The following is a 26,639-nucleotide window of genomic DNA, read 5'->3' on the forward strand; positions in this document are numbered from 1 at the left end:
CAGCAGCTCGGGCGTGGCTGCCGCCCGCCCCGCAGCCGAGGCCTCGGGGCAGCCGCCTCCGCGCGCCCTCACGTGACGAGAAGGGGTGTGGCCGGAGCCCGCGCGTCGCGGGGCGGGACCCGGACGGGGAGGGCGGTCGAATGTGAAGGATCTCGGCGGCTCTCGGTGCCCAGAGAGGCGGCGACGAGGCCGATGACAGCATTAGGCCGCGACGCGCTCCGGGCCGGGCGGTAGAGGCAGTGGCAGCCCCAGCGGCTGCAGCGTTAGCTTTCGCCGCGGCAGGAGCCGCCGCGGGTTCCCCACAGCCGGAGGGAAGGTGGGGGCCCGCCCGGGCCGGTGGACTGCGGGGCCGGCGTCGCCGCCCCCTGAGGGTCGTGCGGGCGGCGCCTCCGCGGTGTTGAGACCGAGCCCTTGGTCCGGGCGCTCTTCCCAGCTGCCGCCGGCCACAGTGGCCGAGAGAAGTTGAGGTCGGACCGGACGCGTGCAGGGCCCCAGAAGAACCGGCCCCTTGCGCCCCGCCAATCCGGGGGCTCCGCACCGGTGAGTGTCGCGTGGGTGCCTGAGTTGGGGGGCGGTGGGTTCGCACCCCTACGGCGACTGCACCTCCGTAGCCTGACGTTCGGAGCTCGGGCCGGCGGGGACTCCGGGCACCCCGCGCCGGGGAGTTCCTCTTTGGCTCCTTTGTCCCCTTTGGGAGTGGGGGCATTCCAAAGGCTGGCGCGGGTGGAGTGTTTCGGGGCCCACCGTGGGCGCGTCTGCAATCCTTACAGAGCCGCGGCGGGGGCTGGGGGCTGGGGGCAGGTGCGAGCATTGTGGCCGCCCGGAACGCCCGCCTCCTCCCGGAGTTTGGCGGCCGGCGGGGTCTCGCCGGAAGGCCCCGCGCCGGGGAGCGCTGGCGCTGTCACTTCGCGCGGTTAAGGCGACGCTCGCGCTTTCCTCTGACAGCCCCGGTGGAGGCTGTGCCGCGCGCCGCAGGCGGCCCCCGCCCCGGCGGAGCCGGATCACACGGTGTCGTTCCTCTAAACCTCAGTTCCTGTGGCCTCCTTGTAACGTAAGAGGAAGGCAAAGCCGTTGCTGTACTTGTCAATTTAAAGTTTGTTTCAAAGCCCATTCTCTAGAGTGGAGTCAGGTTCCAAGGAGCTTCGCACCGGAGTGTGGTTTTTGGTTCGAGACACCCCCTCAAGACCGGCCGAGGCGAAGCAACTGTATATGCAGATTTTCCATTCACAAAAGTCATTTAACACTTTCTGAGAGAGATCTGCGCTGGGGAACATACCTAATTTAATTTTATCTGTATGCTTTCTGAAATATTATAGGTAACTTGGGTTACTACTTAAACAGATTAGAAAATTTTTCTGATATAAGCATATTTGCTTTAAATACGTAATTTGATGAAGTCTTTGCCTTTTTGATGCTGACTTAAATGACATCTGAGTAGTATTAGAATGCCCTGTGTATGGTAGGATTATTAGTGTTTTTTAACTTCCCCTGAAACTTAGCCTGAAATGAAGGCTTTTTTGCGTCTTTTAAAATATTAACTTAAAACCATTTTTTGACTTTTTAGGATCCCAAGGAGAGCAAGGATTGGGGAGGAACATGAGTGATTTGCTCATTAGGGTTTTTGCATCCCATCAGGCATCATCTAAACTGATCATACTGAGAGACTGGTCAGTTTCTATGCTTGCTAGAACCTGTTTTGGAATGAAATTACTAAGATCATGCTAGTTTTGTAAAACAGGTTGGGGAAGGAAGAATAAGGACATATAGTTTGTCCTCTATTGAAAGTACAACTAATTTCAAGTATTTGTTACCTCTTTTTTTGATAGCAACTATGTGTGGAATGACTACAATATGCTTATTCAGAGCATTGGGAAAGGGAATAGATGAAACATAAGAACTACATTTTAGGTCTCTTTAATTATGGAGATTAAGTCCTTGTGGTCAAATTCCATGTGAACCGTTTGAGCCACAATGCATTGTACACAGGTGCTTAGAAATGCCTGTTTAATTAAAAAGTGGTCATGGTTTATTTCTCTTCAATTGAATCAATATTTATTGTATCTGTGATCTGTGAAAAGATGCTATATTTTTTCAGTTAGAATGTTATTACATTTTAGAGGCAATCAGATATGTTTCTTTTAAAAAAATACTTATTGATTTTGAGAGAGAGAGAGAGAAACATTGATTTATTGTTCCACTTATTTATGCATTCATTGGTTGCTCCTTGTATGTGACCTTAATGGGGATCGAAACTGCAACCTTGGCATATCAGGACAACACTCTAACCTACTGAGCTACCCAGCCAGGGCTAATCAAGTTTTCTTAGAACACATTTATGGCATCTAGAAATCTGGCAGTATCTAGTTTTTTGACTCATTTTGAATGAAAAAATGTTAAAGTATACTTTGGGGAGAAATATGCAGTTCTAAAGAAAACTAATAAAATGTACGTAAGCCATAAAAAAAAAAAAAGAAATACACAATTCTGTGTAATGCAGTTATATTTTCATTTGTTTTGATTTAAGAGAAAGTGATACAATTATGAATTTATAAAATCTGCATTACAAAAGGATCTTTTTTAAAAGGACAGAGTGTATAATTTCTTTTACTAGGGAGTGCTCTTAGTACATTTAAATTTGGTTTATTTATAAATAATTCTTCGAGAACAGGTTACTTGTATTGAAGCATGAAGGAGAAAATAAAGAATTGATACTTAAATGTAGCTTCCTAATGTTATTTTGGAAAATTCTTATCCTAATAGCAACACCTGAAGAGTTCTATTTTAATATTTATATTATATTATCTAAAGCTGAACACATTTGTAGCAATGATCTCTGAGCATCAGGAGATTCAAAAGTAGAAGACATAGACTGTACCTTATTCTTAGGAGTATGACCTACAAATAATGCATAAATACAAGTTGCATAAAAAAGCCTCTAAGTACTTCATTAATGAAGGTGGCTATGTGCAAGGAGATTGATGGGGTTGGTTGATTGTAGCAGTTGTGGCTGAAGTACACAGCAGTGGACAAAAGTAGGTTTACAGTTGTGAGTACGGGAAACAGAGTTTATTCTTTATTTTTATTATTATATTATTTATTTGTATTACAACTGTAGACCTACTTTTGCCCACCCCTTTAGTCTCCTTGTAATTGGGTCACAGAAAGAGATGTCTGGACTAATGTGTGAAGATTTCATGTCAGTATGTGGGAAACCCCTGAGAGATTTTTCGATCTCTCCTTCCATTCACCTTGGTCCCCACCCCCTCAGATATCTTCTTAAAGGCATGAAGTTGAGGGTCTCATCTGGAAGACATGATAGATGGGATATTTTTCTCCCTGAAAAATGTTACCAAGTTTTCAGGCTTTCTTCAGATACCTTGTAGGGAAGGAATCCTTGTCCTGGAACGTCATACCCTTTATACCCTGTGTTGTTTTAACCTTTGTTAAAGTTGCAAACAATGTAAACTGTCCGTGATAGCAAGAACCTTGCCTGTTCTTCTCATCATTGACCCTGAAAATGCTTACTAGTTATTGAATGAAAAAATGTAGTTCCAGATTGGAGAACAAAGAGGACAATGTGATAATGTATTTCAAAGTAGATACAAGCAGTGAGATGATAAAGAAGGATGTTCTCTTAGGGAGAGTGGAGCAGGTCATTTAATCAGGGAAACTTTCATGGAGGAGGTGATTCTTGAGTTAGGTTTTACAGAAAGCAGTATATCTAAAGATAAGTTTTCTAAGGGGGTAGATAGCATGAACCAAAGCGTTTAAATCGGATTAGGTAATCACATCAGATTAAGCACAGTGAGTCATTTTGGTAACCTGAAGAATTTTTCTTTTCTCAGAACTGTTGCCTCTCCCAGATAAGACGATTGGTACACCTTATGAGAGCTAAGGTTTAGAGTACTTGAGTTTTGGAAGTGACGATGGTACGGGGAAAGCAAGAGAATTAAACTGGGGATCAGAAAATTTGAATTGGATTTCTGATTACATTTTATACAAGCAAATGTCCTTAGGCAAATCACTGGTCCTTAGTTTTCTCATTTGTAAAAGGAGGATAATAATCCTTATCCCATATGGTTGTTGAGAGAATGAAATTACATAATGTATATGAAAATTCCTACCTCAATATCTAAGAAATAGGAGAAATCAACAAACATTAAATTATTTAAAACATTTTTTTGTCTTTAGATCTTTAAAAAAATATTTTGGTGTATTTATTAAGAAATTCAATATGTATTTGATTGTTATCGTCATAACTAGCTAGCTAATATTGATAGTAGGAAAGGAGTGAAGGGGAGGCCAGACATTATGAGCATGGTCATCTGGGCAGCTTCGCCAGGAAGCTGCAACTTTACACTCCCCAGGGAACCACCAGTCCATTCCCTGCAGATCACTGGGGAAAGGGATCAAACAAAGGGGAAGCTGGGCACATGTGCGGCAGTGAAGTCAGGGTGACATAGTGAAGGTGCTTGCCTGTCAATCTAACCTGGAACAAAGATAATTGGCTAGGGGATGAAGCCACTGCAAGCCAACAAAAATTTGGGAATACATGATCCCCAGACAAAGGAATTCTCTCTCTTTTGTTCCTCTGGCATTGTTCTTGCTTCCTTGCACTCTTGAGTGTTCCCTCCATAGCCATGTGACACCTCACATGCAATGGACTATAGCTGGGAACACAAGCTAAACTAGCCTCATGCTGGACTGGACTGTGCAAATACAGAGTGGAAACTCCAGGCAACAGCTTTAATCCTAGCTCTGCTGAAGAAACAGCTGGACTTTTTCCTTGGTGGAACAAAGGGAGATGGGACCTTGGAAACTCAGGGGTTTAATTCCACAGAAATAAAACTTTCCATGCAGATAAATATCACTCATTCTCCCATGCGAGTCTCAGAAAAATTCTTTTTCTTGAGACACCAGAAGAAGCCCACCCACTTTCACTGGCAACTAGTGGGGACACAGAGAGCTCCCCACCAGTGACAGAGTTGACCTATATATTACCTTTATTTTATCAGTATCCACATTTTAGATGCTTAATATTCTTTCAATCAAGCATATATTTTCTGATAGAAATGAGGCTTGACTGTGTTACTTCTTAATATTAACACAAAGGATGGTAGATGCCTCAGATTTTTAAAGCTTCAAGTAAGGGATTTGTATGGCTGAAAATCTGAGCCTTTAGGCTTTTCTTTGAAATAGAATTTGTTTTTGAAATTGCTTTTACCTATCATGCCATCTATCTCATTATTGTTGTGAAGAAATGGGGATTTTCCTGCTATTAAGAAGAAAAATTACCAAAAATATTTTCTGTATGTTTCTAGTGATCTGAGTGATTGTAAACCATGAAGGATCTCTACCTGCTGTGCTTTATTTTAGAAGTCAATATTTTTTGAGTAGGCTAAATAGACTTCTATATCATTTTTTATTTAAGTTCTTTGTTTCAGTAGCTGTTTGTTTTTTTATGAATCTCAAAATTTCATTATATTTTGTGAAGTCTTTGTAGTGTTTATAACCCATGGAGTAGTCTGTTCTTTGTATAATATTTGGAGGGGAATTTTATTATAAGAAGACTAAAAAGAGTCTTGAGTCTTCAAATGATAAAGGAGCCAGTTACCCACCATCTTCCATATTCACAAATGACTGAAAAAAAGAGGAAATGGTTTAAGAGCTTGAAGACTTTTCAGAATTAAGAGGAGAAACTTTATGATTTAGAGTTGTTAAAAACTTGATAGATTCAAAGGGAGATTGTTATAGCTCCCAAAGGTGTCTTGGTGGGAGTGGTTGATCATCATTATAATGATAGCTAATATGTTTTGACTCCTACTTTTATGTGCTACTTTAAGAGTACTTGACATATGTTATCATATTTATTCCTCACAAGGCACCCCTTCTTACCCCCCGCAAAATCAGGCTATTTTCTTGTCCGTTTTAAACCTTAGGCACTGAGAACTTAAGTAGTAGGTAGTAGAGCCAGGATATGAACTAAACTGAGTCATTGGGAGGCTAGGAGCCTATCAAAAGGATTTGAATTTGAAGTTTAATGAGACCTTTCACTTCAGAGCCTCTCCTTTAACCACCAAATTATACTGCCTTGTATCGTTTATTTGCAGTTGTTCCTTATAATAAGTCTTGACCTTGTGATATTTGTGAGTCTCTTTTGACTATGATCTGATGAAAATACACTTTGTAATAAGATGGTGTATAGGCTTGATTTTTTTTTTTTTTCCCATTTTGTGTGTATTTGACTGACATCCTATTTTTTACAAATATGTTTTCATTGATTTCAGAGAGAGAAAGGGAGAGGGAGAGAGAGATAGAAACATCAATGATGAGAGAGAATCATCGATTTGCTGCCTCCTGCATGGATGGCCCCTACTGGGGACTGAGCCCACAACCTGGGCATGTACCCTGACTGGGAATCAAACAATGACCTCCAGGTTCATGGGTCAGTGCCCAAGCACTTAGCCACACCGGCGGGGCCTACCTTTTTTCTTTTTTTTAAATCCTCACCGTAGAGTATATCTTCCATTGCTTTTCAGAGAGTGGAGGAGAGAGAGAGAGAAACATTGATGTGAGAGAGACTCATTGATTGGTTGCCTCCCACATGCCCTGACTGGGGCTGGGGATCAAGCCTGCAAATGGGATACATGCCCTTGATCAGAATCGAACCCGGAACCCTTCAGTCCACAGGCAGGTGGTCTAACCACTGAGCCAAACCAGCTAGGGTAATAGATACAATACTTTAAGTTGACTTGTTTCAATTTAAAAATTTATACTTAAAAATTGTTTTTTGTTTTTTTTTAAGAATAAGACATGCACAGAATTGGTGTGGATAGTTTTTATGCAGTGTTTGAGGGACACAAATATATGTAATAGAAATCTATCCTTTTTTCTCCATGACCAATCTAAGTTATTTAAATTTAAGCCATCTCCTGCTGAATTTTCCACCATTAAAGTAACTTGTTTTTTGGCTGCCAAATGCCACATATCAGCAGAAGTAGTTTGTCAGATTAGATCATTTTTAACAAAGAAGGCTCAGATCCCTGTGGACATTATGAAATCTGTGTAGGTATGTTTTGATGGGTTTGGGGTAGTGGTAGATCTGGGGAGAGAACAGTCCAGTCTAAGTAACATTATTACTGGGTTAGAGTAATGAGGTAGGATGCCTTGGGAATGAGGACATAGGTATGTTGTTCAAGTGAAGAGGAAGGTGAGGGACTTCTGAAGACTAGCTTTGCTCACTGTATAATTTTGCATATTGGTTTTACTATAACATTTAAGATTAGCAATCCAGAAGTAAAGAAAAACAGTGCTGTTTATCATAGTGGGGCGTTTGTAATAGTTCCTAGGCTGTTTTGCAAGATGTGGATACTTGATAAATATTCATTGATTATTTTAGTATGAAGAGGCAGAATAGTACAGGCTCTGGAACCTGACTGCTTAAATTCAGAACCTGTGCAGCTACTTACTAGCTTATTGTCCTGTACCTGGCCCTATGCTGACGTAAGGTGGCTGCAGGGGAACAAAATGGTGTATTTAGTCAGAGTGAGGCCCAGAGGTGCATCCTGTGAGTTTCCCATGGCTCTTATGTGGTATAAAAGACATCTGGAAGTTCTCACATAATCGTAGTAAAGGAAATAGAAATTATCAGAGAGCCAGCAAGCCTGTCTTGTGGCTACTACTGTGAGGGGAGGGACCGTGGGGAGGGCAGCTGTGTCAGATTCAGCTCAATGTCTACCATAGTTTGTGCTCCTTCTTGTAGTATAGTTCTCATTGGGAAGTGGTTGCTCGGCCAGGAACACATTTCTCAGTCATTTTCTCCTGTACCACCATCCTCCCTCCCTCCATTGAGGTGGGGCCCTGTGACTGGTTTTCGCCATTGGAATGTGAATGGAAATATGTTATAACTTCTGGGCTGAGGTGGCTGAAAAGCAGGTGCTCTTTCTCTACTTTCTCTTCCCACCAGATGCAGAAGCTGGGGCTTTTGTGAGGTGGTAGAGCCATAAGGTTGAAAGGATCTAGAGTCCCTAAATTAGCATGTGGGAGAAAGCTGTGCACCAAACAGGGGCACCCACACCAGATTGTAATTTTAATGAGAAATTTTAATTATGTGAAGTGACTGAAAATTTGGGGTTTATTTGTTAGGCAGCTAGTGTTGCCTTAACTAGAAGCATGGGCTGCGTAAAGAGGTCTGTGAGGCTCTAAGAATATTCATACCAACAGGAACTGAGGTGGGACCAAGTTAGGAGATTCACTGGATACTGATCCAATATACACATCAGCATATGCCATTATGACTTTTTGAGGGCCAATGACCAAACCTCAGAGGCCTGTGAGGACCCAGAGGGCAGTCCATGGGGTCTGCATTCAGACCAATCTTAACACTCCCTGTGCCCACAAAACTTTTCTGAATGCTCCCATGCTATCATAAGAATGAGGAGCAGAGAGAAACTACAAAAATTTTTCTAAAAAGTCTGAAGAGTTCCCTTAAAGCAAGGTTTTCAGCTTGGCACTATTGACATTTTGGGCTAGATAATTGTTTGTTGTGACTGGCTGGCCTATACATTATAGAATGTATAGCAGCATGCTGATTCTCATTAGATGCTAGTAGTGCCTCCCGAGTTATATAGCCAGAAATATCTCCATACATTGCAAATGTCCCCTGGGGGACATACTCACCCCGGGTAGAGAATCACTATCTTAAAAACTGAGTTAACCTGAAATTATTTTAAACTGAAAGAAACTTATCTTTAATTAAAGGACTTTTTCTCCTCTTAGGAAATAGGTGGCGTTCATGGGGGAGGTTTATTTATGAATATGCAACAAAGAAGGCTATGTTGTTTTTATGAAACACACTGGTTTCTTTCTTTTTTTAATATATATATATATATATATAAATATATATTTAATATATATAAATATATAAATATATATATTTAATATATATAAATATATATATATTTAATGTATTTCAGAGAGAGGAAGGGATTGAGAGAGAGATAGAAACATCAATGGTGAGAGAGAGTCATTGATCGGCTGCCTACTATATGTCCCCTGCTGGGGATCGAGCCAGCATCCTGGGCAGGTGTCCTGACTGGGAATCGAACCTCCATCACTTGGATCAGAGGTCGACGATCAACCACTGAGCCACGCTGGCCAGGCTGAAACACACCAGTTTCTATTAAATGTTGATCCACACTTCTATTAATTTACCAATTTAGACATCTGTATTTTCCGTTTTATCTTTCTTCTTTTCCTTCTCAATTGGTAGCTGTACTTCTTATTGCCTAGATAAATATATATCTCTCCCCCTCTTCCACCCAAATAATCCCAGCTGTCATGTGCATGGATTCTTTCTAAATGATGAAAACCAGTGAATAGTTTCGATATTATGATTATGTAAGTGTTATTTAATGCTGGGCCAGGTAGTATGCTTAGATTATGATTTCTTTTCTACAAATTGTGTTAAGCAGCCTCTTGGGCCACTTGAGGAAAAATGTTTATCACATCAAGATCCAGTGGATTTTATTTTATTTATATTCTCAATTACTCAAAATCTAGCAATTGAATTTTGAAAAATTGGACATGACTTTCTGTTTCTTTGGTGTTTCTAATTGCCCCCTTTTCTTGTACTATATGCCTTTATCATAGTTGCTCAACCCCTCTGTCTACCTCCCCCCCTGCCTGCCCTATACTTGTCAGCATAGTACCTGTTGCACTGTGTTCCCTACTTATCTGGAGTTGCCTGGATTTCTGCCTCAGTTCCCTTTTCTCTACATCTACGCCAGCACTTGTCATTTGTTGATTTGTTGATGGTAGCCATTCTGACAGGTGTGAAGTGATATCTCATTGTCGTCTTAATTTGCATCTCTCTGATGATTAGTGACTTTGAGCAGTTTTTGATATGTCTTTTGGCCATATGAATCTTCTATTTGGAGAAGTGTCTAGGTCATTTGTTCATTTTTAATTGTGTTGTTTGTCTTCCTTTTGTTAAGTTGTATGAGTTCTTTATATATTTTGGAAATTAACCTCTTATCAAATGTGTTAATTGGCAAATATGTTCTCCCGTACAGTGGGCTCCCTTTTCATTTTCTTGGTGGTTTCTTTTTCTGTGCAGAAGCTGATAGTATACATAGAAAACCCTAAAGAATCCACCAAAAAACTACTTGATTTAATAAATGAATTCAGCAAAGTAGCGGGATACAAAATTAACATCTAGAAGTCGATGGCATTTCTATACACCAATATGATGAACTCTCAGAAAGAGAAACAACAAAAAAAATTCCATTTACCATTGCAACAACAACAAAAAAAGATACCTAGGAATAAACTTAACCAAGGAGGTAAGTGACCTGTACTCGGAAAACTACAGGACAGTGAAAAAAGAAATAGAGGAAGATACAAACAAATGGAAGAATATGCCATGTTCAGGGATTGGAAGAATTAACATCATTAAAATATCCATACTATCCAAAGCAATCTATAGATTCAACACAATCCCTATTAAAATACCAACAGCATATTTCACAGATCTAGAACAAATACTCCAAAAATTTACATGGAATCAAAAAAGACCCTGGAAAGCCACAGCAATCTTGAGAAAGAAGAACACAAAGTGGAGGGATCACAATACTGGATATCAAATTATACTACAAAGCCACTGTAATCAAAACAGCCTGGCACTGGCACAAGAACAGACATATAGATCAGTGGAGCAGAACAGAACCCAGAAATTGACCCACGCCAGTATGGTCAATTAATATTTGACAAAGGAGGCAAGAGCATACAATGGAGTAAAGACAGTCTCTTCAATAAATGGTGTTGGGAAAACTGGACAGGTAGATGCAAAATAATGACACTAGATGACCAACTTAAACCACATACAAGAGTAAACTCAATGGATAAATGACTTAAATGTAAGTCGTGAAACCATAAAAATCCTGGAAGAAACCACAGGCAGCAAAATCTCAGACATATCTTGTAGCAATAAGTTTGCTGATACATCTGCTAGTGCAAGGAAAACAAAGGGAAAAATAAACACATGGGACTACATCAAAATAAAGCACATTTAAAAAAGACCTTGTGTTTCCTCAATTGTCTCTTATTTGCTGGTCAGTTATGATGTTTGTTTTTGTAATCATTCTTTTTCATGCTGAGTTTTCCTTATATGACTGATGATTCTTGGCTTTCTATTCATGTTTAGAAAAAAAGGACTACATTTCTGGTCTGGGTCTTCCCCCTTTCACCCTGTTCCTTGGATTGTTTTCCCTATCAGGTTTTTCTTTTGAGTAGGAATTCTGACCACAACGCTTAGGGGACAGGAAGGTACAGGGTAGGGCCTTTCTCTTGGCAAGCATTGTTTTAGGGTAAGAGGGAGGGGAGGGGAGCTAGCTTCCAGACTGTGGGTCCTCTAAATGCTGGATGAGATGAGTTTATTACTCTGCCCCAGCATCCCTACTTATCTTTCCCTAGGTAGTCATTCACTTTGTTTGGAGAAAAGTTGACTATCTTTTTGCCTGGAGGTAAAAGTCAGTTTAGATGCTTCTTGGAAATGGGGGATGGGAAATGTATCTAGTTATGTAATTTTTAGCCCCACTATTCACACCCTTTGCTGTACCATTTACTTTGTAATCATGCTTCTCTGGGGTTTTGTCAGACGTATTGCATCACTCTTGAAGGGTATGAGGAGGCTTTCTCTGCTTGTATCAGTCAGTCTCACATCTTTCATCTTTAAGAAATTTGTTGAATTCCCTCTCTACCCATTTCCCCAATTTTAATTTTTTTGCTCTTACGGCTTTATTTCTTTCAGTATGCATTGTTTTTATTGCAATTGGATATCTGGAGTAATTGGCAGGAAAATTTATATTTAGTCCATCTTTTAATGGAGCCCTTTTCTAGCTTCTTAAACAGAAGGTATAGAACTATTGAACTATTTTTTTTTTTATGTAGGTTTACTCATAGAAATTGTTATCATGCTACTGTGTTAAAATACAGTGATGTTCTTTCACCATTGATTTGTATACATGTTTATATCTTTATGCCAACTGGTCCTAAAACTTGTATTCTTTAGAATTCTTGTTTGCTTCTTAGTTTTTCTTTTCTGTTTGTTCTTCTATTGTCATCTACCTTATCTTGCACATGTCATTATGATTTACTTGCCATTTCTAGTTTGCTAGTTGGAAACTGAATGAGACCATATAGAATTGTGCATACAATAGTGACTTGACTCTGGAGAATGGCATGTTATCTTTAAGTTCATGGCTCTTGTGACATTTTGATTATTTAGAAATCTTATTTTCTGTTTCTTAACTGTGTTCAGACAGGTGAGGTGTTACTCTTTTTTTATGTACTTCTCAGCCTTAATAGTTATAGCTACTTTGGTTAATTAGTTATTGATATTTTTCTCTATTACTTTTCCTTCTCTTCTCCTTATAATCCCTGACACTTTAAATTTTGAGCTTGGATTGTCTAGCTAGTTCATTGAAGGCCTTAATTTTCATCTCCCCTTTTCATTTTATAGTCTTAAAAATTTCCCAGCATTGTTCTAAATTGTCTTTAACTTAATTCTGTTTTTTATTTCCCAGGCTCCTTTTCTTGAATATTAATTTATAGGCTTCATATTTATTACCTATAAATTACTTTGGACAGATAAACTTAAATTTATCTATTTCTTTTCCCTCTCTTCTAATAATGTTGCTGCATTTCCCTGTTAATCTTGTTCAGTCCTTCTCTCATGAGACTTTGTAGTTCTTTCTTCTACACCTATGGTTTCAACTGTTGGAGTGTGTATCTTTTATGATTGGAGTTATAATTCTGCAATCAGAAATTTTTATAATCCATATTTTGAAAATGTTGACCTAAATCCCTCCTGCACGCCTGTGCCCTGACCGGGAATCGAACCCTGATCTCCTGGATCCTAGGTCGACGTTTAACCACTGAGCCACGCCTGGCTGGGCAAAATGTTGACTGTTTTTGAAGCTGAAATCCTGATGGAAGGGGTTGTGATTTGGTAGACTTACGCCCCCAGATTTAGCCTGTAAGATATTGTAGAACCTATGTAGTACATACTTACTTGAAATTTAAAGAAGCTTAGAAAATAAATTGGCTCTTGGGCAGTTTATTTGCCTAATGTAGAGAAAGTCAAAGTTGTGAATATTCTCTAATACAATTGACATCTATTCACTGATTATTTTTTAAACTTTCTCTGTATTCTGTGAAACTGTTGATTTTAAAATCCAGAGATTGGATTAGATAGTGCTTATATGTCTCTTGCTTCACCTTTTTTATGTATTCTAAGCATTTTTCCCTTCAGATGTCTGTTGTCATGATATCTCACATGGCTCATTACAATATCCTTTATTGCTTCTATTATGTTTTATAGTCTTGCTACTTTTTCTCACTGTTGCTGAAGTTTTAAAATAGAATCATTAGCACTTAAAGATAATACTTTGGCTGTTTTAAAAGGATTGATTATTTGGGAAATTATGATTTTTATATCTTTATTTTCCCAGTAATTTATTGTTAGGATGTAGAAATTGAAAAACAACACCCGGTCATTATTGATGAGAAATTTCTCTGTAAAAACAGGTTCATTTAAGAGATTGATTACTAACATTTAGCATTTTAACTAGCAAGGTCTAGTTTATTTGGAGCATCTTCTTAATTCACAGTAGTAGTAGTTAGCCTCTTCAAAAACTCAAAAATTGAAATTAATCAGTGATACATTTTGTGGCTATGAGACAAATTATGATTTTAATTAAATTCAGAAAATGTATGATTTTATTTGTATTCTCTAAAATTTTTTTGTTGTAATATTGATCAGTTTTCTTTTAGGAACAGGCTTTCAATATAAGAGTTATCTCCATAGTTTCTTATTTCAGGTATTAAAAATTGTGTTGGTTCTCATAGACCCTTTTTGAATTGGCATGCCCAAGTGTAATTATGTCTTGGTTACTCACATGATAAATTAAAGATGATGAGCACTTTCATTGTGGTAATTTATACCTAGGATTCAAAACCCAGAAGCATCTAGGCCAGAGTGAGGTACTCAAATACTCATTTTTCTTTCATGTTCAAGATAGAACGCCTTTCATAATCTGTTTTAAAATATATGAAGAAATTGGCTTTGGGATTAAGTAAGAAAATAATAAAATTCCTTGATATTATCTTAAATTAACTTGAGATTGTGCATTTCAAGCTTTGATCCTTAGTAAAGAACCCTTGGCTTAAGTATGGATATGAATTTTACTTGGAGGAAAACTGGTAACTGTTTGGGTTTATTACAACCAGTTACCATACTTAATAAGTGAGAAACACATTCATTTTTTTTCCTAGTATCTTGATTTAACACAGTATTCATGTTTTCCTTAGAAAAGGATCTTTAAAGAAAACTGAATTTATGCTGAATCAGGCAGTTTTAGCTGTAAATGAAAATAATCTAACTTTAAAAACAGACTTAAAATCCAAAGGAGATATTTAATATATAAGACTAGATTATTTCTATGATTGCCAGTATCATATTTGCTAACATTGTCCTTTAGTGGCCTTGAATTATTACTGTCTCAGAAAGCCTCTTTGAGACCTTCTGTCACAGGCTTGTACAACCTAGAATTACAAACACCAACTGATTTAGTAAACATGCACTGGGAAAATAAGGAACCTGCCAGAAGTATTGTCTTTCCTATTAAGTAACTGTGTGACCTTGGCAACCATTTGGTCTCTGTGGGTCTTAGTAAAATGGAGAGTTTGGAACAGATAGCCTCTTAGGTTCTTTTGAGGATTCTTTGAAGATGTTAGGGGCTAGAATTCCAATAAGATAATATATTATGTAATATAATCCTTATAAAGGCTCATCTATTTGATGGTAGTATTCCCATTTTACGGATCGACTTACTCATGTTGTACAGACTCAAAGCCCAGTCACGCAGCTACTAAGAGGACAAGCAAGAAGTTGAACCTTGGCCTATGCCATTTTACAGCCATGTTCTTTTTAGTGTACTATACTGTCTCCCAAGCCATGTTGCTAGAATAAATCACCAGGTTTTATTCTTAAAACTTGTTCCATTTCTTAGTCTGTAGTTTGTAGTAAATGTACTTTTGCATTACAGGATCTCCTATTCAGGAAAACCAGAAGTCAGGGATGAGTCCTATGAGTTGTGCCCAAAGTAGAAATGTGACCAGTTTTTAAGTAAACATACTAGAGTTTATGTGTCTAAAGGTTAGCTTGAATTTATGTCAGTAATGTCACTGTTGTTCAAAAATATTTTTGGAATAATTCCTTTGTCATTTCTTAAGTGCCTTCAGCCTCATTATTTTAGCCTACATATAAGTAAATCACGTTTTCTGAGAATGGATTTGATATTTGGAAAAATAGGAAGTCATTCTGAACTGGGTTTCATACATAAGATTAAGGATCATAATGAGAAATGCGATTTTAGTTCAAAAGAAGCAGTAACCAAAGGGATAAAACCTATATAAGGTAGCTAAGAAAGTGATCAGAAAAGAGGAGTACCAAAATTGCTTTGTGTGGTGGCAACTCGAAATGGTCTCTAAAAGATGACTACTGTGAATGAATATAACTTTTATTTATATGTAAATTCTGCTATATTAGTTAAAATTACATCTTAAGATCATTATACCTGTTCTGTGTTTGCTACTTAGGCCAGTGCTATGCTAATTTAGCTTGCACTTTAGAGAAAAAGAGTGGGTGAATGAATTATAGGTGGCAGGTATTCTTTCCATTTTAAAGATCAGAATCTGTAGAGCATGTGTTTACATGATAATTTAATTCTTGGTTATATGCATGATATTTTAATTCTTGGTTATATTCATATTTATTATGCAATATGTGGTTATGGTTATCCATGTTTAGGTTTAATTCCAGGCAGCTACCCCATCTTTTTTTCTAGCATGATCTAAAACCACTTTTTTTGCTAAGCCTGAGTGTACTCTTTGATGCAGGTTTATAAGTAAATTAATTTTATTTTTTTGGCAAAAATTATCTTAGGCTGCCTTATACACTGATTACTGAATGGCCTTTGATATTAGTGCTACTCTGCTGGTGCAGATAGTAAACAATAATATACCTCTATATATCTTGTTTTACAGAAGAGCTTGCGATAGGAAGATTTCATTTTATATTTTTAATGTATTATTTTTCTTGATTTAAATTCCCCGATGGTAGAGTCTAGTGATGCTTCCTCATTTGTAAGTATTAAAGCATAATTAAAAAAAGTCTCTAGCCCGCCCCCCCTTGTTTTTTAATCCTCACCTGGGGATGTTTTTTGTTGTTGTTTGTTTGTTTTTGCCATTGATTTTTAGAGAGAGAGGAAGGAAGAGAGAGAAACATCGATGTGAGAAACATCGATCGCCTCTTGTACACGCCCTGACCGGGGGTGGAACCCACAACCTTTTGGTGTACAGACAACACTCCAACCAACCTAGCCACCCAGCCAGGGCCAGTCCCTTTTTAATAATAACTTTCCTTTGAAGGTTTCAAAATAATTTGGTGTTGCAAGACAAATATTTAATTCAACAGATCATTTGTGTGCCAGTCACTATGCAAGAGGTTGAAAATTCAATGGGAACTAGATAGACATTTGACTTCTTTGAGTTTGTATGCCAGAAGGGTGAGGAACAAAGAGTAAACTGCTAATTGCACAATTCATTGTGTAATCGCCATTGTGGAAAGTGTTAAGAAGAAGAAATATAGGGCGATATAAGACCTTGCTGACCTAGTGGAGAAGAGGAGGCAAGGAAGATGACTTGAGCTGAGGAAAAAAAAATTCTGGCAGCACATCTTGTTTAAATCTCTTGGAACAGCAAACAACTTGGCTTTTGCTAGAAACTGAAAGAGTTCACTGTGGCTGGAGTGTAAAAAAAAGAGAGAGAATGATAGCATGTGGTGCAGTAGGCAAAGACTGGGTCATTCACAGCTTCATAAACCATGTTAAGGATTTTGTTATTTGTCTTAAGGTTCCTTGGAAACTATTAGAATATGTTAAATAAAGAATCATGATATGATCAGGTTTAGAATGATCACTCTGGATGTTGTGTAGAGAAAGGTTTGGAGGTGACCAGGGTAGATCCTGGGAGATCTATTAATTTGTGTTGAAATTAAGGTCCTGTGGCTTTTCCAAGGGAGAATTCTGTAGGCTAATGGTTCTCAAAGGGTGTGTCATCTGGAAACTAACTAGTAATGCAAATTCTTTGTTTTTTTCCAGACCTACTGAATTAGAAACTGTGGGGGTGGGACTCAGAAATCTGATTTTGAATAAGCCCTCCAGATGATTCCTATGTATCCTAAAGTTTTTGAACCCATGCTGCAGGTCATTAAATATATGGTTTTTTGAATGTAGGAGAAAGGTGTAGGCTGGTGGTATAGATAGACAGTAGTAACTGCATGAAGGTGGTAGTTGAAAGTGAGAAGAGAAAAGGCTCTAAGAGAGTGAAACCCTGAGATACTTTAGTGTCAAAGTCTTGGACTTTGTGAGGGGAGCTTGTGGAAAAATCAAAAGAGGATTGGTTAGAGGGACCACCAGGTTAAAGAGAGTCTCTGAATAAGGGGGTAGCAACGTGTTAAATTTGACAGTGAATGGTCTTTATGTGAGTATTTGGAGTAGAATTACAGAGGTACACACCAGCTTTGACTGGGTTGAGAAGGAAATGGGGAGAGGAGGAGTGAAGGAAATAAAATTTCCGAAGTTAGGACATCCTTTACTTTTTGAGCGGATATTTAATATTCAAAAACCTTGAGAAATCAAAATAACCTGGAGAGACAGCTAACCAGCATAAGATTCTATTGAGAACTATATAAAAAAAATCTCATTGTTTAGACCAATTGATTCTGAAATTCATAATTTACGTAGAGGACTGAGCTCAAGGTTAGCATTGTCTTTACTCACCGTGCAAGGAGTGCTACAGTATAATAATAAACTTATGGGAAGGGAGGCAGGGGATGTTTAGCCTACCAAGAATGTTATTTTTAACATGATTTAAAAAAACACCAAAACACTTTAGCACCGTGAGTTTATATAAAAATAATTTTAAATTACAAATATTCATTTCAAATACATTAATTCACTTTCTATTACTATTATGTATCTAAAGGAAAATGCATTTTATAATCAGACTTTTACTTTTGTTAGAATTATCCTTACATGCTAATGTTATCCTATTCTTAAGGGAAGACCACATTTAATGTGAAGACAGATTAAAATAAATTCAAGGTCAACCCCAATGACATAGTCATATGTTTGGGGGGTGTATGTGTGCATACATGTGCACATATGATTGGGGACAGGAGGAGAGGGAAAGAGAGGGAGACTGAGACTAAGCTATTTTGAGATGCGTTTTCTTTTCTGGGAGATATATGTATTTGCTTGTCTAAATCTTTTAAAAAGGAAAAAAAAGTGATTCCTCCCCTTTTATTTATTTAAATTTATTGGGGTAACATTGGGTAATAACATTATATAAATTTCAGGTGTACAGTTCTATAATACAGCATCTGTGTATTTCATTGTGTTCTCACCATCCAGAATCTAGTCTCCTTCTGTCACCATATATTTGACCCCCTTTACCCTTTTAATTCTCTGCCCAGCCCAACCCCCTTCCCCTCTGGTAACCACCACCAACTGTTGTGTGAGTCTGTGATTTTGTTTGTTTTGGTGGTTCATTTATTGCTTTCTGTTTTATATCCCACATATGAGTGACATCATATGGTTCTTGTCCTTTTCCTTCTGACTTATTTTACTTAGCATGATAGTCTCAAGATCCATCTATGTTGTCACAAATGGCAGTATTTCATCAACAGAAAATGTGATCTTTGTATCAGCATGTGCTCACTGTAAAATACAACAGCTATAGAAACTCATAAAGTTAGTTTCTGTTGCTAATAGACCCCAGTTGCTGAAATTCTACCTCTCCTCCACTGGCCTCCTATGAGAGGTTATACCATTTCTACTGGGCCTGAAATGCGCCCCCCCCCCCGAATTATTCTAAGAGTTTGATAGTGTTATAGACTCCAGAAGGTCACTGCTGCAATACATCTGAGGAGAAGGAAAGGAGAGGCCCAGATATTTATTTTGTTATGTGTGTTTTGGGATTTTTTTGGTGGTGGTGTGTTTTTCTGCTATTGAAACTTGATTTGTTTCCTATTTCTAGTTAAATGAATGGTTCAGAACCCTCTTCCCTGAATCTATCTTATTCTACCCGTCTCTCTCGCTTTCTCTCACCCCCCCGCGTATTTGTATATATAATTTTTAAAAAGCAGAAATGGGATTATAATGTAATGTGGTTTTGCAGTTTTTTCACCAATCAATACATCTTAAATCTAAAAGGCTGAGTCCTAGTAATTTCTCCCATTGACTTTATATTTTGTTTTTAGAACATTAGACTTGAGTTCTGGTCTCTTTTTGCTCCATGATATTGGGCAAGCTACTTAACCCCTTTGAGTTTACTGTTTTGTTTTTTAGTAGTATTATTTATTGATTCCCTTTGAGTTTACTTTCTTCATCTATAAAATTTAGTGACGGCAAGTGGTTCATTTGAAGATTTTAATGGCTCTAAAGTCTACCTAAGAATGCTAGGATTTCAAAAGTCATACATTTTCTTGAATTTTATGTAAAAAGTGAACATCTTAACCCACCTGTGAACACTTACAGGGATAGGTTCTTGCCAAGTTAAAAATGCAATAGTTGGGGGAGGAAGCGTGTTAGAAACAAGATTCACAAACATTTCCCATCATTTACTAGTGTACTCAGTAGATCTGCCTGTTGCTTTTAGGTTAGCACTGACCAAAAAAAAAAAAGCTTTCTTAGAGCTGATTAACTTTTTTGTTGATAATTCACGCATGTGGGATGTGGGTGGGTCTGTGTTTGGTTGTACTCATTGACTGCTCATGAGAGGTAAGTCAAATGAGACTTAGAGCCTGCTCCTTGTTCAGAATTCTTTAAAGAATGTGTCATCTTCTCACATAAGTGCCTTAGAAAAGCCAAGGGCAGTAGGGATAGAAGCCATTGGCATGAGGAACTGTGCCCTCTACTCTTTGGCTTACCATCCTGAGATTATTTGCCGAGTAAAGTTTTCATGAAAACTTGAGAAGGCAAAGCAGTCTTTTTTTTTTCTTTTTAATTCATCCTTACCTGAGGATATTTTTTCCATTGCTTTTCAGAGAGAGTGGAAGGGAGAGAGAGAAACATCAATGTGAGAGACATGCTAATGGTTGCTCCCCAACCAGGGCCAGGGATCAGGGATCGAGCCTGCAGCTGAGGCCTGTGTCCTTGGTCAGATTCAGGCTGGGGACTCTTCAGTCTGAGGGCCCACACTCTAACCACTGTGCAAACTGGCTAGGGTGCAAAGCAGTCTTAGTTTGAAGAATCTTTGAGTAAAGGTGTTCAACTTTTGAATTAACATTGCTATGTTATTAATGTTACATTGATTAAGAGATGGTTTTTGTTTCCTATGTTTAGTGTCTTAAGTTACTGATTTTATTTCCTTTTAATTTTTATCCATTTTTAGTTGTTTTCATCTTTTTTCATAATGTTCTTTTTCAACTACTATTTTATGGCACTCTTCTAATTCCTAATCTTTAGCTTTTATTTTTCTAGTATTTTTTTTGTCACCTTTATATATTTTAAATTTCTTTGCCCATTTCATGATATCTTGCTTAAACTTTTAAAAAATGTACTTTTTAATTTTTTTCAAATAAGATTTTATTAAGGAAGAGAGACACAAAAAAGTATAAAGAAAAATCATTGACAAAACTAATGACTCTAGCAGTGGTTTGTCCAGGAAGAGCTTAATTTAAATTTACTCTTTATTGATATGTGTGTATTCTTTTTTCTATATACCCAGCAGTTGGGTTAGCATGGTTCTAAGGTGGATAGCCCAAAATATACTTCACACTCTTAGCAAGAGATTCAGGATGCTTTCTCCTCCTCCATTTATCCATTAGTAGCTCTTAGGACATCTCAATAAGAGACTTTTTTATTCCTTTAAATTTTGAAACTCTTCGGTCAAATCTGTAATCTGAGTAATGCCGATGTACCTCACCTCTAAATAAAATAATTTAATTTACAGAAATGAAGACTTTGAGCTATACTTAAAGGGACTTTGCTCATTGTTTGTCCTTTCTTCAGCCATTTGATGTAAAAAGATTTGCAATTCTCATATTAAAAACAAATAAAGAAAAAACAGTAGTGGGTCTTAACTAGAATTTTATTGTTAATCTTATTAAAACTTTTTTCTTCTAATTTATAGTTCTTAAAATAGATATCCTTTTCAGTGTATACATACATACAGTGGTGGCAAAAGTAGGTTTACAGTTGTGAGTACATGAAGCAGAGTTTATTCTTGTATATTTATTAATTATTATATTATTTATTTGTATTATAATTGTAAAATTATTTTTGCCTACCCCTGTATCTATAGGAAAGGCTTTGAAAAGTATTTTGTAGTATAAAATACTATTATCATGAAAAGAAAATTTTAAATGGAAAATTATTTATGAAACTGAATGATGTAACACATCAACACTTTTTTATGTGTTCATAAAAATTTCAGCTATTACATTGATGTGTAACATTATGGGCCCAAGAAAGCAATAGTAGATAAGGTCATTCTTTAGTCTCCATGTGTTTTACTCTGAGCCAAGGCCTCTGACTGAATATTGCTCTGATGTTAGATGGAGCAGATAAAACCTTGTTTGTTTGCTGACTGTCACCATATTACATCCTTTCTTAATAAGAGACTTGAATTAATTTAGTCTGTAGCTTTGTTGTCCTCACTGTAGCTACGTTGCTGCTACTCTGTTTAATAGTCAGTATTATTGCCCTTTAATATTTTGTCTCCCATTGTGCATCTGATTCTCATTCTACATTTCTCTCATTCTGGGAACTAAATTAGCTTAAGTTATTACTAGCTATCTTGGCTATCTCTTCCCAGAAGAAATGATAAAATGATACTTTTCTGTTTTATATATAAAATGTAGAGAGGAATTACTCTGCCAAATATGTAGAATCTTAATATAAGATTTAAGTTAGTTTGAATGCCATAAGAATGCTAACACTGCATTCTTATTTTTCTTTTTTTAATCCTCAACCAAGGATATTTTTTCCACTGCTTTTCAGAGAGAGAGAGAGAGAGAGAGAGAGAGAGATTGTGAAAGAGACACATCGACTGGTTGCCTCCGGCACGTGCCCTGACCCAGGCTGGGGACTGAGCCTGCAACCTACATATGAGCCCTTGGTTGGAATCAAACCTGGGACCCTTCAGTTTGTGGGTTGACTGTCCACTGAGCCACACCAGCTAGGGCAATCCCGCATTCTTTTATTAAACACATTTAAATGTATACATGTAAAAACACTTCAGAATTATAAATGTTCAAGAATCCTGATCTTGGTCACATTAGGTCTCCTGAAATACAATTTTAGCATTCTGATACCTTTTAAGCAGCATGCCTTCAAACAATAATTCTTGTAGCTGGATAATTCTCTGAGGAGATTTTTTTATATCATCTTTTCCAAAATAACAATCACTTAGAGGATTCAGAATCTGGAAAATGTAAAGGCTTTCATAATTTTAGGAGTGCAGTGACAGCTGCACAGCAAGTCCATATGTTGCTTAGCTATAATTATATTTTAATAATTATTTTTTCTTTGGGGAAAGAGTTATGGCCAACCTCCAAGAGACTGAAGCAGATGAATGTAAGCATTCATATTTTTTCAACAGAAAGAAGGAACTTTTTCTTTTTCCCTACTTTAACAGTTGAATGTCTTTATCTTGTGTCATAGCATCAACTGGATGAAGTTATATTCTGGATCATACTGTAAAATTTAAATGAATATTTACATCAGATGGGAAGATTGTTACCTTGTTCTTTTTTTGTTTTTTGTTTTTTGGATACTTCCTTATATAGGCTTGCTGCCACAGGCTAATTTTGCCATCTCCTACACATGACTTGCTCCTTTCCGCCTCCGTTCTTCTGCGCTTTACCATTCCCTCCACCTGCAGTACCGCCCGTGTTTTCCATCCATTTCCTTGTAAAGCTGACATGTAAAATTATTTTCTCTAGAAATTCTTTTATGATTTACTCCATGTACCTATTACTTATTTTCTTGGTTTATCTTAAACGTAACATCAATAGATACAGATTCAGTTAATCAGAGTTGTGTTTCTGTGATGTAGCAGGTATAGTTAACTATCTCATTTAATTTTTACAGCTAACCTGTGCGTTGTTATTCCCATTTCACAAATGGAATTAAAACATTCCTGTCTGTCTCCAAAATCACTTGTGCACTTTCCCACTTGGTGTTTCTCCTTCCCTACACTCCCAACTCTTCCCCAGACAACAACTGATCTGGATTCTGTCCACTATATATTGTTTTTGTCTGTTCTTGAATTTAATATAAATGGATTTTTAGAATATGTACTCTTGTCTGGCAATTATTGTTCCTTTGTTATGAACAAATATAGTACAGTTTGTTTGTCCATTCACCTGTTAACAGACATTTGACTTGTTTCTAGTTTTTTCTCTATTACAAATAAAGTTGTTATGAGAAATCGATGCACAAGTCTTTTGAGTGGACATTTTCTATTTCTCTCGGGTAATACCTAGGAGTGCCTGTACTATTTTGGATTCCCACCGACAATATATGAGAATTTCAGTTGCTTTCCATCCTTGTCAACATTTATATTGCCAGTTTAAATATTTTTAGCCATTCTAGTGGTTGTGTAATAGTATCTCATTGTGGTTTTTCATGTGTGTTACACTGATGACCAGTGGTATTAAACATCTTTTCATGGATTTATTGGTCATTTGTATAATTTTTTTTGGTAAATTGTTTAAATATTTTGTCTATTTAAAAATTTTTTGTTTTCTGATTGTTGACTTTTAAGAGTTCTTTATGTATTTTGGATCATAGTTCTTTGTCAGATTTATGTACTGTGCCTATTTTCTACTTGCTTGTGTTTTCATTTTTTTAAACTATTTTTGAAGAGGAGAAGCTTTTAATTTTTATGAAGTATTCTTTCATGGTTTGTGTTTTTAGTCTCCTAAAAATTTTTTGCCCAGCCCAAGTTTATGAAGATTTTTCTCTCATGTTTTGTTCTAAAAGTTTTGTAAGTGTTGGCTTTTACATTTAGGTCTATGATTCATTTCGAGTTAATTTTTGTGTTCAATGTTACAGTCAGAGGTTTTTTTTTTCTTTTAATGAGTAGCCTTTTTTTTTTTTTATTGAAAATACTTTTCTTTTCCATTGGGTTTTCTTGGTGCTTTTGTTGCAAATTATTTGACCATATATGTGTGGTCCATTTCTGGACTACCTATTCAGTTTCATTGATACATATGTGGCATGCCAATATCACTCTTTTATTTTGTTTTTATAATAAGTTTTGGAGGTAGTGTAAATCCCCCAGCCCAACATCTTTTTGAAAATAGAAAAAAAAAAATCTTATGTAATTTAGTCTCTTGCCTTGGTTGCTTTTGTTTGTTTATGTGTTGTTTTTTGTTTTTTGTCTGTTTCTGTTTCTGCTTTCAAAGATGTTACCCCAACAAGGGCTTTTACTTTACAGGACAGATACTTTTTTATTAAGGAAGAGGTATTATAATAAGTACTTTCACCTGGCTAGAAGGTCTTAGCAATTGATGTTCTTCTGTTGCCTCACTATCATTGGTAATAGGCAACTCTAGGTGCAAATAGCACATCCATTTGATTTTTGAGAAGGTAGGTAAATTGGAGCTGCAATAATAAAAGTGTGTACCAGAAGCTAAGTGTCTAAATACCAAGTGTGAAACTTGGCAGAAAATGAAATTGAAACACTTTTAAATTATGTTAAAATCATTTTTTTCTCCCTCTCCTGTCTCTTTAACAGAAACATCCTAGCCTTGCCTAAAGCAGTCTTTTGCATGAATATTTGAGTAACTCTAAAGACAGTTGCCAAAACTGTAGCGTGTGCTTAGTAGGAACACGTTGAATTGAAGAAAAATGTTAGATACAGATTGCATTTAATTTAGTTTCTGACTACATGTAAATGGAAGTAAAAAATCCTGGATTAAGGAATACCATTCTTGGTTTCAGAACAGCACCTAGTTGCTTTCATTTTTCTTCTTTTCTTAAATTGCCTTTCTTTAGAATAAAAATAATAAGAAAAAAGGTAAATGTAACACATATTCAATTATATATTGGTTTTTATTTATCAGTATTTTGTTTCATGTCTATTTTTGGTCTTCGCAATTAAATTGTGTACTTTTCTAGACAAAGGTTTATATTTTCTGTTCATTTTGTATCCTTTTTCTTTTCACATTCTAGAAATGTTGATGGATCTCGATTATTGCATTTTAATTAACTTGTTCTAGTGAATAATAAATCCTAGGCTAGAGTAGAAATATATGCCTATTTTTTCTTCCTATTGAAATCACATTTTTTCTTTGAAAGACATTTCTAACCTTTGCACTGGACATAACTTAGAATTTTAGAAACCAGGTAGGTGATAAGATAGAGGTGGGTAAATCACTTCTCCTTCATAAGTTATTGGTATAGGTTGATTATGGTCCAGGACCTCAGAAGGATTGGTCATCGTTTTGATTCTGCTCCTATATTTGCAGTAGGTTGTTAGATCAGTAAGACAAATGGAACTGCCAGTCAGCTGCTCAAATAGATATTTTTAGATGTCTCTCCTCTTAATACTGATCATGTATTTGACCACAAATCCTTCATTTGATAGTGAGATGATTTGAAGCAGGAGCTCCAGAGGAAGCACCTTGGATATTAAGATCCAAACTAAAATTGAGGTAGAGATCACATTTTTTATTAAAACAGTTTTTTCTCCTTATGATTCTGATAAAAAACTGATCTTTCCTGATGTTTATATGATAGATCTTAATGGAATTAAAAACCTTGCTGGAAAAACATAGATGAATATTACACTATTTTTTTCTTATGATAACATACATGGTATTTTATGCTCTAGGCCTGACAAAAATTTCACTTTTGTAAATTTATTTAAAAATATTTTGAAGTTAACTCTCATTTTGTTTTAATATTGAAAGGTTGCCTATAAATGAATGGATGAAATAGAATCTGTGTCCGTTTAGGGTTCTTTGGTTCAAGCAGTAGGAAGCTTCGGTTAACTCAAAATAATTTACCAGAACGATAAGTTCGTACTCTTGAAGTAAAAATGGAAAAACTGAGTTTTAGAAAGAACTGACACTCGAGCAACTAGCTTTCCAACACTAGGAGATCAAGGTGCCTGTTATCACAAGAAGGGCAGTGGATATGGATAGGTTAAAAATAATCCGCTGCTGGTGCAGTTTCTAGGCTAACATGTTTCTTTAATGTTATAACACAGTATTAACTATTTCTTGGCTGAACCCAAACCTTTCAGCCTTTATAGGTTTGCCATGGTTAAAATATTTTGTATAGCAGTTATTAAATGCCCATGAAGACTGGTCAGTTTTACAGTTCAGTTGCTTTCCCCCTGTCTTTTGTATATACCCTTAAGTGAATAAATGATTTAAACTGTCTAGCCTTAATTACTTTTAAGAAATTTTTTTTTGGTTTTCTTTATTCATTTAATTTTTTTCAGTGCTTGTTCTATGCCAGAAACTGAGATTTCAAAAATACAAGCTAACATGCTCCTCC

At 36.9% G+C, this 26,639-nt stretch overlaps 1 protein-coding gene across 2 annotated transcripts in view; it reads left to right on the forward strand.

The window, feature by feature from the left end:
- The first annotated feature begins 359 nt into the window (after positions 1 to 359).
- OSBPL8 (oxysterol binding protein like 8) overlaps positions 360 to 26,639 on the forward strand; it is a 160,073-nt gene continuing 133,793 nt past the window's right edge. For both annotated transcript variants that reach the window (XM_087814528.1, XM_016199405.2), the window contains exon 1: positions 360 to 540. The gene's annotated coding sequence lies outside the window, so the exon portion shown is untranslated. The remainder of the gene's footprint in view (positions 541 to 26,639) is intronic.

The sequence above is a fragment of the Miniopterus natalensis genome, chromosome 2 (genome assembly GCF_054644295.1).
Source record: "Miniopterus natalensis isolate mMinNat1 chromosome 2, mMinNat1.hap1, whole genome shotgun sequence".
NCBI lineage: Eukaryota > Metazoa > Chordata > Mammalia > Chiroptera > Miniopteridae > Miniopterus > Miniopterus natalensis.